The sequence below is a fragment of the Sceloporus occidentalis genome, unplaced genomic scaffold, assembly GCF_023333645.1.
Source record: "Sceloporus occidentalis isolate IW3139 unplaced genomic scaffold, rSceOcc1.0.p SCAF_4, whole genome shotgun sequence".
Taxonomy (NCBI): domain Eukaryota; kingdom Metazoa; phylum Chordata; class Lepidosauria; order Squamata; family Phrynosomatidae; genus Sceloporus; species Sceloporus occidentalis.
In genome coordinates, this window is record NW_028316984.1 from 44,586,094 (window position 1) to 44,598,345 (window position 12,252).

A 12,252-nucleotide genomic window follows, 5' to 3' on the forward strand; every position below is an offset into this window, starting at 1 on the left:
AATCCCCTTCCCTGCTTTTTAAAGCTGGGAATGGAAAGAGTCAAACATAATATGGTTGGCCACAACTCTAGAAGGATCTTGTCTACATTCTTGGGCTGCACAGACTCCAGGAGACACCAGACCTTTCTTGTTAAATCAGCAAAGAGACTATTGGCTAGCAGATCATAACCAGAATTTCAGTTCTTTCCTGGGGACCCACCCTCAGGTACAGTCAAAATAGGAAAATGAAGAGATACTTAGCTGTTTAAGGGAGCTGGAACTATATTGTTGTTGCTGCTGCTGCTATGTGCCTTCAAGTTGTTTTAAATATATGGCAGCCCAAAGACAAATGTAACAGGATTTTGTGGGGTTTAGAGTATACGACTTACCCAAAATCACCCATAGGTTTTCATGGCCAAGTAGGAAACTGAATCCTGGTCTTCACAGTTATAGTCCAACACTCAAAACAATAAATCATGCTGGCTTTCTGGAATCACATTAGATCCCCACAATTATATTCCATCTCTCCAGCTTAGGCCTCACCTGCTGTACCACAATGAATCCCCACCAGGCAAATATAGGAGATATCCCCTCTTCCCTGCTTCACCCAACCACATTTGGGTAATACAGCCAGAACAAGATAAAATCCTGGAGGCTATTACACTTACTTTTCTATTTATCAGTAGGTGCATCTGCAACTGAGGGGGCTTGTCCTCAAAGTTATAAAGACTTACAGGACTGGGTTGAAAGAAGTGGTCACTACCAGATCCAAAATCAGTGTCAAAATAATTCTGTTAATCCATAGAAAAAGGTTCAGTGCTCTGGACAACTCCTTTAATGTTCAGACTGAAAACCAGAGTGGATTCCCTGCCATACTGACAATGGAGCCACCAGCTGCCACTATGTAGGGGATGGTTTTGTAAGCAATCCACACTTTCTTGCATGCCCCTCTTCCACAATGGCAAACTTGCTCCCACATACACACACAACACACACTTGCATCTTCTTGCTCTGCCCTCAGCAGCTGCTCCCTCTCCCTCCCACATATACCTCAACTTTTGAAAAAAGCACAGTATCTCCTAGGAAAATAATAACTCCAGTTTTTATGGCTGGCAAAGATAATACTGTTCAGGCAGGCAGACATACACAAATAAGGAGGAATAAACAAATCATGCTTTCCTCTTCTCTATCCAACAAGAACAGTCCTTACTTGCACAGACTACCAAAAGGAGAACCTACCTCTTGGTATCATCCTTTCTGTGCTGGCCCTGCCAAGAAACAGCCCTCCTATCCAAATGGACTTTGCCTTGATCTGAGCTGACACAAGGTGGTTTACAGCAGTAGGAAGCCCCTGAGATAATGTGCTGACTCAGTGGCCTGCTCATGCTAGGAGGCAGGTTTTTTCTGATCTCCAGACTCCGAGGAGTAGCCACAGGTAAACAGCCAACAGCATCAATTTGTTCAGTCAGAGGGAAAGGTCACTGTGAAGATGACTCCTTCTCAGTGTTACATTCTGGCACAACCCCAGGCTTCATTCTCAATTGTTTTAGTCAAGCTTTCTTTCCAAAACAGTTGTCCTTAATCTGTACCAAGCCCTCATTTTCTAGCTCTTGGGATAGCACTGCCATTTTTATGCATGGAAAATCAGCTGCAACCACAACTGTGCTCCTGACTGCACATTGCTATTAATATATGGCATGCAGCTATGTCTATGTGTGTGTTTCTCTCTCTCTCTCTCTCTCTCTCTCTCTCTCTCTGTGTGTGTGTGTGTGTGTGTGCCAGAATTAAATGGAGAGTTCACCAATCCAGGTTACAGTACACAGGAAGGTAAGGTTATATTTCCCTCTCCACATCCATGTCTTTCCCTAATGCCACATAAGAGAGTGAAGTGGCACTGGGTATTCTTCATTCAAACACCCCTGAATATGAGAAGCACCCTGTGCTCCTGAACCTTTCCAAAGAAAAGAATATTTGAGACTGGCCAGACATTAATCATTACCATGGGGGAGGTTTGTTTTTTGTTGCTGCTGCAGTTTTTGTTTTGCAAAATAAATAAAGTTTAATAATAATAATAAGTGGGATTACTCCCAGGAAAGTGAGTTTAGGATTTCATTCACAGAACTGTTGTTTAGTGTTTCAAGGGGGAAACTGTTGGGTTCGGAGTTGTTTTTTTCCTGATTTCTGCATGCACAAGTTCATACACTGGAGTGAGCAGCAAAACTCAGTGCCTGTAGAACAAGCTACAGTTTAAAAATAAACTAGTATGAGTCATACACTCCAGGCTATCTTAATTTCAAATTAAAATGCTTTGACTGCACAAGGAGAATGCAACTTTGTGCAGCTTATGCTAGTTCAAAAATAGTGATTTGTTTCTTCACTACAGTTCTCACAAATGAAGAATATTCTCCTAGTTCAGATTTTCAACCATTATTCATACAACACTTTTACTGGAGAAAGTGCTTTGCTGATTTGTTATCTTATGAGCATCCTTGGAAAGAGATCTGTATCATTCCCTTTAATAATGCATAGTTATGGATGAGAGGCAGAAATTTGCCCAAGGCTTTCTCATAGGAACTATGATCTGAACTTCATCTGATTAAAATCCAGCAATAAGTATAGTTCCCATCTGCTTGTCTTGAGAGTCACAGAGAAACCACTGTGAAACATACTGATGTGGATTTCAGTGTTTGCATGCATCAATTCTGTAGACCACCAACATCCTAACTTACATGTCTCCACATTAGTTGCAGTCTGATTCTTTCCTTGAACTTGGGATCTCTAGCATGAAAAACATAGGCTCCCCCAAGAATGCTAGAAAATATAATGGCAATTAAAATAAGCTCTTTAAAGCTATTCTGCAAGATCAAATTCAAAGGATGACCATAATAAGCAACCATGTTTCCCTATCAGGGAAGGTTACCCTATCCAGGAATCAACACAGGTTGTGCACAGATACCGTGCTGTTTCTGAGTACTGGACACAGTGACTGAAAGCACCTGGGACCCCACCCCCTCCCCCATATCATCCTTTGTGAAGTAGAGTGAGCATAAATCCTCCCATTTTGTTGCTACATACAGCCATTTTAAATCTTTTCATCTTGATTATATTAGGGATAAGAAATAAGGGAGACACCTGCATGGTATAGCCGTATGAGTAGACTCTGATAACACCAGGATTCAAATCCCTGCTGTGCCACATAAATTCATTGGTTGACCCTGGGCAAGTTATACTTTCTCAGCCTCAGAACAAAACTTGTCAAGAAAACTCCATAACAGGTTCACCTTATGGTCATCCTAAGATGGAAACAACTTGAAGACACACAGGCCTGGTACACACCGCCAAGAAGAGGTTCAGGCAGTGATTCTAGGGTTAGGAACTGTGCACCAACAACAGGGTCCCTAACCCTAGCACGTCACGGCAGCATCGTAATGGCGTCCTCCCATCCATATGGGGGCTGCCATCATGACGTAAGTGATGATAATAATAAAATTTATTTATATACCGCTATTCCATTCGATCACAGTGGTGTACAACAATTGCAATAACGATATAATACAAGATAAAAATTGCAATAGATAATTAAAACTTACAAAACAGTGTACAGTATACATAAAATCAACATTAAACCAAGCCAGCAATATACTCAAAGATGTTAATCATATGGGGGGGCCACACATATCACGGAACATCAGGGAAGGCTTGATGAAACAAAAAGGTCTTCAGTCTCTTTTTAAAGAGATCCAGGGAGGTGGCGGTGCGGAGCTCCTCGGGGAGGGTGTTCCAGATCCCAGGGGCCAAGATGGAAAATGCCCTTTGAGAGGTTGACCTATATCTTGTAGAAGGGATCCTCAATAAACTCTTCCTAGATGACCTGAGTGTGCGGGGCGGATTATATGGGGAGAGGCTGTCCTCCAAGTACCCTGGGCCCAAGCCATTTAGGGCTTTATAGGTTATAACCAACACCTTGTATTGTGCCCAGAAGCGAACAGGCAGCCAATGGAGATTATACAAAATTGGTGTTATATGGTCGGCCCTGGCGCGTCCAGTGACCAGCCTAGCTGCCATATTCTGTACTAACTGAAGCTTCCGGCTTTGGTACAAGGGCTGCCCCATGTAGAGCACATTACAGAAATCCAACCGAGAGGTTACCAGGGCATGGACCACTGTTATAGACATTGCTGCACATCACTTACATCATGACTGCACCAATGGCGCACTTGTGACATCCACACGGAATCCAAAGAAGAACCAATTTTTTTCCAGGTTCTTTTTGGGGCAGAGGGACGCCATGCAGTTTGGCTGCTGCAGCATCCCTCTGGAGGAAAACCGGCCACCTCCAGCCCACCCTTTCGGGGTTATTTGTTTTGCGCCACAATATCAATAAGAATTAAGGATAGTGGTATGAACATTGTACAATTAATAGCAGTTTGACACCATTTCAGCCCCAGAGCTCCATCCTGTGGAATTCTAGGATCTGTAACCTCTATTGCAGTACTTACAATTTTCTAGAGCTCCAGCCTCTCATGAGAACCAGTATGGCATAGTGGCTTGAGTAACCACAACTTTGGAGACAAGGGTTCGATTCCTGCTCGGCCATGAAACCCATTGTGTGACCTTGGGCAAGTCACCTTCTCTCAGCCTCAAGGGAAGGCAATGGCAAACCACCTCTAAGCAAATCTTGCCAAGAAAACTCCATGATGAGTTTGCATTAGGGTTGCCAGAAGCCAGAAATGACTTGAAGGCACACAACACACATGACAGCCCCTCTGGCAGAGGATTCAAAGTCCCTCACCAAACAGCAAATCTTAGTATTTCATTAGGAGCCATGGCAGTTAAAGCAGGGTCAAAAATTGCAGAGTGTGGAAACACCGGGTCACAATATAAGCATGTGCAATAGAAAAGTAGCTCATTAAATAGGATATTAATGTAATACTGATTTTGGAATTGCAACAAATCTTATTGCAAACACATCTGCTCTTCATAATTTCCTATTTTCTCCCCTTTATGTGTAAAAGGCAAGAACTGCAAATGCCTGCTTGCCAAACTTCATTAACATAGTAAACTAATACTGCTGCTCCTGGTGTTTCTTTATTGAATCTTCATTTTGTTCTTTTTAAACTCTGCTGATGTGAATGCCAATAGCCTATTACTGTAGCTGGATTGATGACATGGTACTGAATTCGAAGTTCAAGTGAGTGGACTAGTGTTCTGCCAGGCATAAGACATAATGCAAAATGCAGACCCAAAGATTTCAAGATGCTCTTTTAAAGAAGGCCTACAGAAAGGACTCTGAGGCAAACTCTGTCCCTACAGAGAATAGACCCTGCAGTCAGAGTGGCAAGACCAAACAGTAACAAAGACTGAATTCAACTTATGAATAGCAAAATGATTAACATTTCCTATTATGCATGCAACTGTGTAGTCCTCCAGATGTTGTCAAACTCTACACCTCAGCAGTTCAGCTGTGAGTTGCAGTTCAGCAACATCTGGACGGCAACATGATTCCCACTTCTTGAATAGATGAAGATCAAGACAGGTACACATCTAAGCATCAGACAGGGCTTTGTAAGACTGAACTAATTTTTGAAAGTAAGCAGCAACCGATAACAAAGTTACTTGTAATGAGTTACTTTCAAGGGAAACAGGGCTCTAGCATTCAAAAGTATATTAGTAGTAGTAATAGTAGTAGTAGATCTTGACTTGTATCTTAAGTCAGTGATAGCATATGAGCATATCATAAGCTGGGATAGTATATAAGTAAGATCACTAATATAATGATTAAGAGTGAAGTCCCTTTATTGGTGTGATGAGTAACCATATCTAATCATGTTTAAAAGTCACTTCTAAAGGGCATTTTTAGATGTAGTTAGACCAGATTTTTCTCAAATTTTATGCCATTAGTTTATACGCCTTGCAAACCTAACAATTTTTTCCTCTCAAAAAAGTAGTGGAAAGCAAGAGTAAAATAATCAGCCCCACAAGGAGCATAATAAGTTACTTTTTCATCACTACTATAAGTAGTGACAATGAGTTATTTTCAAAACGTTTAAACAGTAATGTCCAAAGCTCTTCACTGGGTATAAAGCTCCCAATTTATGCCTATTGGCCTGATCCAACCACCCAGTGATTCACTCTGGTATGGCATGTGTAGAAGACTGCTTCCATGGTTGCAAATTGGATGAGAATGTTTTGGATTTGGTTCAAGATGAGGAAACAAGGATGACAGTGGGGGAAATGGTTAAAGCAGTAGGGAAGTCATTCTTTGTCTTGACCCTCACTTTGTGTGTGTATGTATGTGCCTTTAAGTTGCCTGACTACTTATGATAGGTTTTTTGTTTATTTTATTTTTATCTTGCCTTACTCCCAGCACAAGCCTCAGGACAAGTTTGCCTAGTCAAAGAATACACTGAAGTGGTTTGCTATCCTATAGGCTTCTAGGGAGAGTTCAGGCTTGATTTGCTCTAGGACCCATTTAACTTCAGTCCTAATGCCTCACTTGTAAGGGCATTTAAAGCTACAAGAAAGAGAAAAGTTGGAAACTACCAAGCATGTCACCACTGGGGGTCTTGATCTAGCAGAACACATGTGGGGGGAATAATATTCTGATTTTAAGGATTAGAGTAGCATCTTTGTGTCTCCTCAGCTGTTTAAAATAACAGCTGGAAACCATGTTACTGTTTCTGATCTAGAAACCCAATCCCCTAATCCCATGCATGTTGTGATTAGAGGAGGAAAACCCTCAGCACATTGTAATTGTTCCAAGTCTATGATGTTTTCTCCTAATAGTATAGTGTCATCTGCATATTTTAGATTGTTGATGTTCCTTCCTCCTATCTTCACTCCTCTTTCTTCCATATGACATTGTCTTCATATGATATTTTCTGCATACAAGTTAAACATGTAAAATGATATCATGCAGCTTTGCCTGAACTCCTTCCAATTGGGAACCATTCTGCTTCTCCATATTCTGTTCTAACAGTAGCTTCTTGTCCTAAGAAACTACAACCTGTTTTTAACACAAGTACCAATATTCAAACTGCCTTTAAAGGGATCATGATGGTATGCTCTTGCTCTGGGCCGTTTTGCTCTGTTTACTACCATTTGTTTCCCCCTAGAAATGCTGGGAAAACATTTAACGCTCACAAATGCCACAAATTTAATTCACGCTTAATAATGTTCATGGACAGTTTACTAGTATAGTACAACAGAGTGCCTACAGGAATACACATTGATAAATTTTCCTTTATTTTAGATATAGATTATGAGATGAAGCGATCCTGTTGCTCAGGGGAGAAAATAGACACATGGCAGATGTAATAAACCTGAAGCCAAAGATGGTCTTGTTAGTACAGACAAATCAATACACTTCTACACTTTTCCCACTTCTTCTAACATCAGCTCATCTAACACACACACTCCTTGAAACTATCAAAGTTGCCAGCCATTACTATATTGCATGGCAATTTTAACTATGTGCTATATGAAGAAATACTTCCTTCTGTGTGTCCTGAATCTTTCCCCATTCAGCTTCAATAGGCGCCTCTTCTTGGTCAGTGGCAAGGCCTGTGTGGAGGTATGCCAATGCGTGGTGGGCATAACATCGATGCATGATAGTTGGTGGCTCCCTTGTCAGTATGGCAGGAAATCCATCCTCACTTTTATTCCAAGGTGTTTCAACCTACACTCCAAACAGATGTAGCACTTCAGATAGCCCCTTTATGGTTCAGACCAAACTGCTGAGCAGATTCACTGTCCCCATTGACTAGAACCTGTCAGCCATCAATGGTATTTACCGAGGAAAATTTGGAAGCATTATATCTTTGGACAAAAATTCTCAAAACATCCCATCCACCATGGCCAGAATGCAATTTTTCCAAATGCTGCTAGTGAGGGTACCTTGTTCAAGAGCACTGACCTGCCACATCTGGACCTTACAATGGAAAGATACAGACTTAAATCTAATTATTAGTCTCAATGAGAATAAGGGCCACCCCAGAGCCACGGCAACCACATGGCCCCAATCCAGCCCAGTGCTGCTATTTTAAAGAGTTTTTTTACTGCTCCTTTCCAGGGTGGTTCTTCCAGATTGGGGTGACTTGGTGGTGGCTTGTGATGTGCGTCATGTGATTGCCATGCCCCCAAGCAGCCAGGAAGTGGACTTTTTTGCCTGTCTGTTTCAGGCCTAAATTTATTATATCAATGGAAACTTGGTAAGCCAACACTGATGCAAATCCCATTGATACAGTGCATCTATTCTAGTTGGGTCTCAAAACTTAATCTTGAGGTTCCATGGGGGGGAAAGTCAACCAAAAACCCTTTCAAATTTTCTATAAGGTACAAGACTTAAAAAGAAATAAAAGTCAATCCTATATGCTGACCATCTTTAAACTCAACTCATCATAGCCAATGGATTAATTGATTTCTTTATCAATACTTTACTGAACGGTGTTTATTCTTTCAAAACTTCCTCTCAAAGTGGTAACATTAGTGAGAGAACAAGGGCTCTCTTATTTTTACTGATCATCAAACAAACAATCTAACTTGTAGTCACTGTTTTATTGTCATTTCCTGTCAAAAAACATTTTCACTATTATGAACAAAAAATAAATATATAACAAGCTATTTTCTACATAAGATCATTTTTATATGGTTTTCTCAGAGTGCTGCCTAGACAAAAGGTCCAAAATTTATGAAATTTGTCAGTGGTAGAATTCTCTTGACATTTGTCAGTATTAATGTTAATCTCAGTGTTGATGTTCTTGCCCATCTACAGTCATAACACCACTCCATTTTCTGTGGCATAATGGTTTGAGTATTGGACTTCAACTATGGAGACCAGGATTCAAATATATAGCTATATTACTCTGTGAAATCAATATGTAGAGAAATCTTGTAGCACCTTTGAGACTAACTGAAGGAAACAAGCTGGCAGCATGAGCTTTCATAGACTTCAGTTTACTTCCTCAGATGCATTTTGGTGGAGTGGAAACCAGGGACAGAGAAATATATGCCATTGGTATGTGAGAATGTCAATTCAAATTAAAAATCCTTTGTGTATAGAAATGAAATAGCAAAACCAGTTTTAACTATGGTGAACAAAGGCATTGGGAACAAGCCTTTATGTATGGAAATGAAGTGGCAAGACCAGTTTGGCTTTGGAAACTAGCCTGTAGGTAGGGAAAATAGATGGGTGTAGGGCGGCCTCCTGAGGACAGGGTCAGATAGCGTTGAAATGTGTGTTTCAACACTATCTGACCCTATCCTCAAGAGGCTACCCTACACCATTTACAAAGCCATTTTCTTTGTTCAATCCATTGGTAGGGACTGTAGTTTTTGAATGAACTCCAGTTCCGTTGTTTTCCTTTCCAATCTAGGGCTTGAGTTCCCACTCAGTCATGAAAGTCACGCTCTCTCATCCTCAGGAAAAGGCAACAGCATACCTCCTCTGAACAAATCTTGAGAAGAAAACTGCATGGTAGGGTTGCCAGAAATTTGAAATGACTTGAAGATACACAACAACAACAAAACTCACTCCAATCTCTTCCATAGCAAACAGTAATAGCAGAAAAGAACCACTCCTTCTACCAACACTGGTTTCTATCCTTATATGATATCAGAACTGCACCAAAGTTCATAAGCTTCATCTCTAAGGATGGTATGGATAAATTTTAAAATGTCAACATATTCCAGAGATGTGTTTTGTTCAAACATAATGCCAAACATGGGACTTGTCCTATTTCTCCTTTAAATGCAACAATTGCCTCCCTTAGTTAGGGCTGAAACAGACGGTCCAAAAATGCCAGATTTGGACCACCACAGAGCCACAAGCTGCGGCACCACAGCAACCCCACACCACACCCCCAACCCGGCATTTTCCCAGCGCAAACAGAAGGGACAGAAAGCTGCTCCTTTTTGCGCCAGGAAAAAGGTGCCTTTGCCACCGCCACTGTGGCGGTTTTTTGGAGCTCCAGCAGTGTGCGGCATCTAAATGCCATGCCACCGGAGCACCAAAAAAACTGCTGCTGTGTGGCAGTGGGGTTGCTTCATGGGGTGTTCCCAGCGCCTTGGGGCATGCATTGTGTGTACACCACACCTCCCAGATGCTGTGAACATGCCACATGCTGGTCTGTTTAGCCTCTTAGTCAACAGGAAAATGTAGTTTGCCACCACTTAGTTGAACTAAGGAACCTATGGCTTATGCAAAACTAGTTTGCTTTCAAACCAGAATTCAAAAACAGTTCAAGCAAGTTAATAATAAACTAAGGTTTGTTTGCTGGTTTGTTAGAGTGGGGAAACAAAAAGGAATTGCATGAACCAAACACTCTTCATCCTTCAGACCATGATTTGATGGATTAAGAATATTATATCTTAATGGCCCAAGGCCATAGTGGACCTTTTCCTGTTTCAGTTCTCAGGTGAAAAGTAGGAGGGGGAATGATCTCAAGTAAATCCCTGTTTGTAAACATATTTTCTTCTGCAAGCATGTTCTGTGCTATTACAGTTTCAATGACATTCTTATCTTCCTGCATGGGCAATCCAAGCCAATCAGAGATCATGTTGTTGAGATATGATGTCATTAAACCACACAAACAATCAGATCATGTCTGATGGTGTCACTAAGGACAAACAAAGCAAATGGGAAGAGAGAGGACAGAAGGGGGTAAGGTAAATGAAGAGACATTCATTTTCACAACTTTGCCAAGAAAGTAATTATTTCTTTCAACAGCATAGATATTCTTCTGCTGGAACTGAGAGTAATCTCAAAACAGCTCTTCACAAGATTTTATGAGGGATCAAAAGAACGATGTGCTCCTTATTTTATGAGAGGGAAGCAAGGCTAGCCTGATAAATCACTAAAATACCTGAACCTACAGGAATTTCAGTTTGCTGCCAAGAAACAGAATGTACTCCTTGCATTAAAATTCTCCAAAACTCAATTCTGAAAGATTAAACATGGTTTTGTAGCAACTGAAAAAGTAACATTGAAACCATTCTAAAACTAATCAAGATTAAGAATGTGTCTATCACCCCTACTGTTAATAAAAAAAAATAAGCTGGATAAGTACACTAGGCATCACATCAATTATAGTTACCAGCAGCAAGCCAAATATTGTTTTAATATATATATATATTAATTAAAAATGATTGACTTGAATGAACCAGATTCCTGAGCAAGCCATGGCTTCAGACCACATAAGTGGCCAAGGAAGCAATAAACATCCAAAATTTAAATTTCAGTTCAAGTAAAGGGCCCTTTCAATATAACTCTCCATCTGAATTATAAATATAGATGAGCTTTCAAAAACCCTTAATTTTTTATCCTTAGGCTTCAGGGTTCACCTCATAGACTTGTCTGAACATCAGCTATACAAACTGAGCATCAGCTGTACATCGATATGGGTAATGTTGTCCTCAATATTATTCTCCACTTTAAAAGCTGTCCTGATCAGTTACCATGGAAATGTCCAGCAAACAAGACAGAAGCAAATAAGTTGATATACAAAACTGTTGCCAGAACATACACATTTGTGCCTACTTTCAAATATAATCTCCTTACACGTTACACATGATGCACAAACGACAGCCTCTTCCTTTGGCAATTCAGCACTATTTGCAATGCAAATGGTTAAGCTGATTACAGTGTTTCCAATTTTCTTTTTCCACCCCCACCAGCACACAAAAATAGTCTGCTATTGACACAGTGGTGGTTTAAAGGTTACATAAAACACAGACCCAGCTGCCTACTATTTCGGAAACTTTGCCTCAGTTAGCCTAGCCTGTAATAACAACGGTACTGAAGAAGGTTACATGTAAAAGAATAAAGAATATTACAGTAATCTGCTCACATGCATAGCCCAAAAGGGCAAAAATTTTAATATTTTAAAATCACCCAGGACTCCTTTTTGACCAGCCATTTGCATGTGCAATTCTCTCTGAGCAGTTCAGTGAGAGGCAGGAGAATGCCAGTTCTCTTCTGTGGAGCAAGGCAACCCATGATGAAACAAAACAGAAACAAATAGGTTTCTGGCTATGGCTTTAAAATGAGAAAAAGGTCTGGCTTCTGCAAATAACTTAGTCCTCTTACTGAGTGCAATCAGCTGTTTTCAGGCCTTTTTCATCAAAGGGATGGCTCACAATGGGCTCTCATGGAAGTTAGGTACAGCCCTATTTAACATACTACTGTGTGAATGAACTTTGTAAAGGTAATCATATATGCTGGGTTAAGTCCCAAGCCTATGTTACTCATTGTCCTGTGGTTCTCATCTATTATAC

At 40.6% G+C, this 12,252-nt stretch overlaps 1 protein-coding gene across 7 annotated transcripts in view; it reads right to left on the reverse strand.

Annotated features, from left to right (window-relative positions):
- The window catches only part of SLC4A10 (solute carrier family 4 member 10), a 202,862-nt gene that overhangs the window by 138,197 nt on the left and 52,413 nt on the right, over positions 1 to 12,252 (reverse strand). The window lies entirely within an intron of this gene.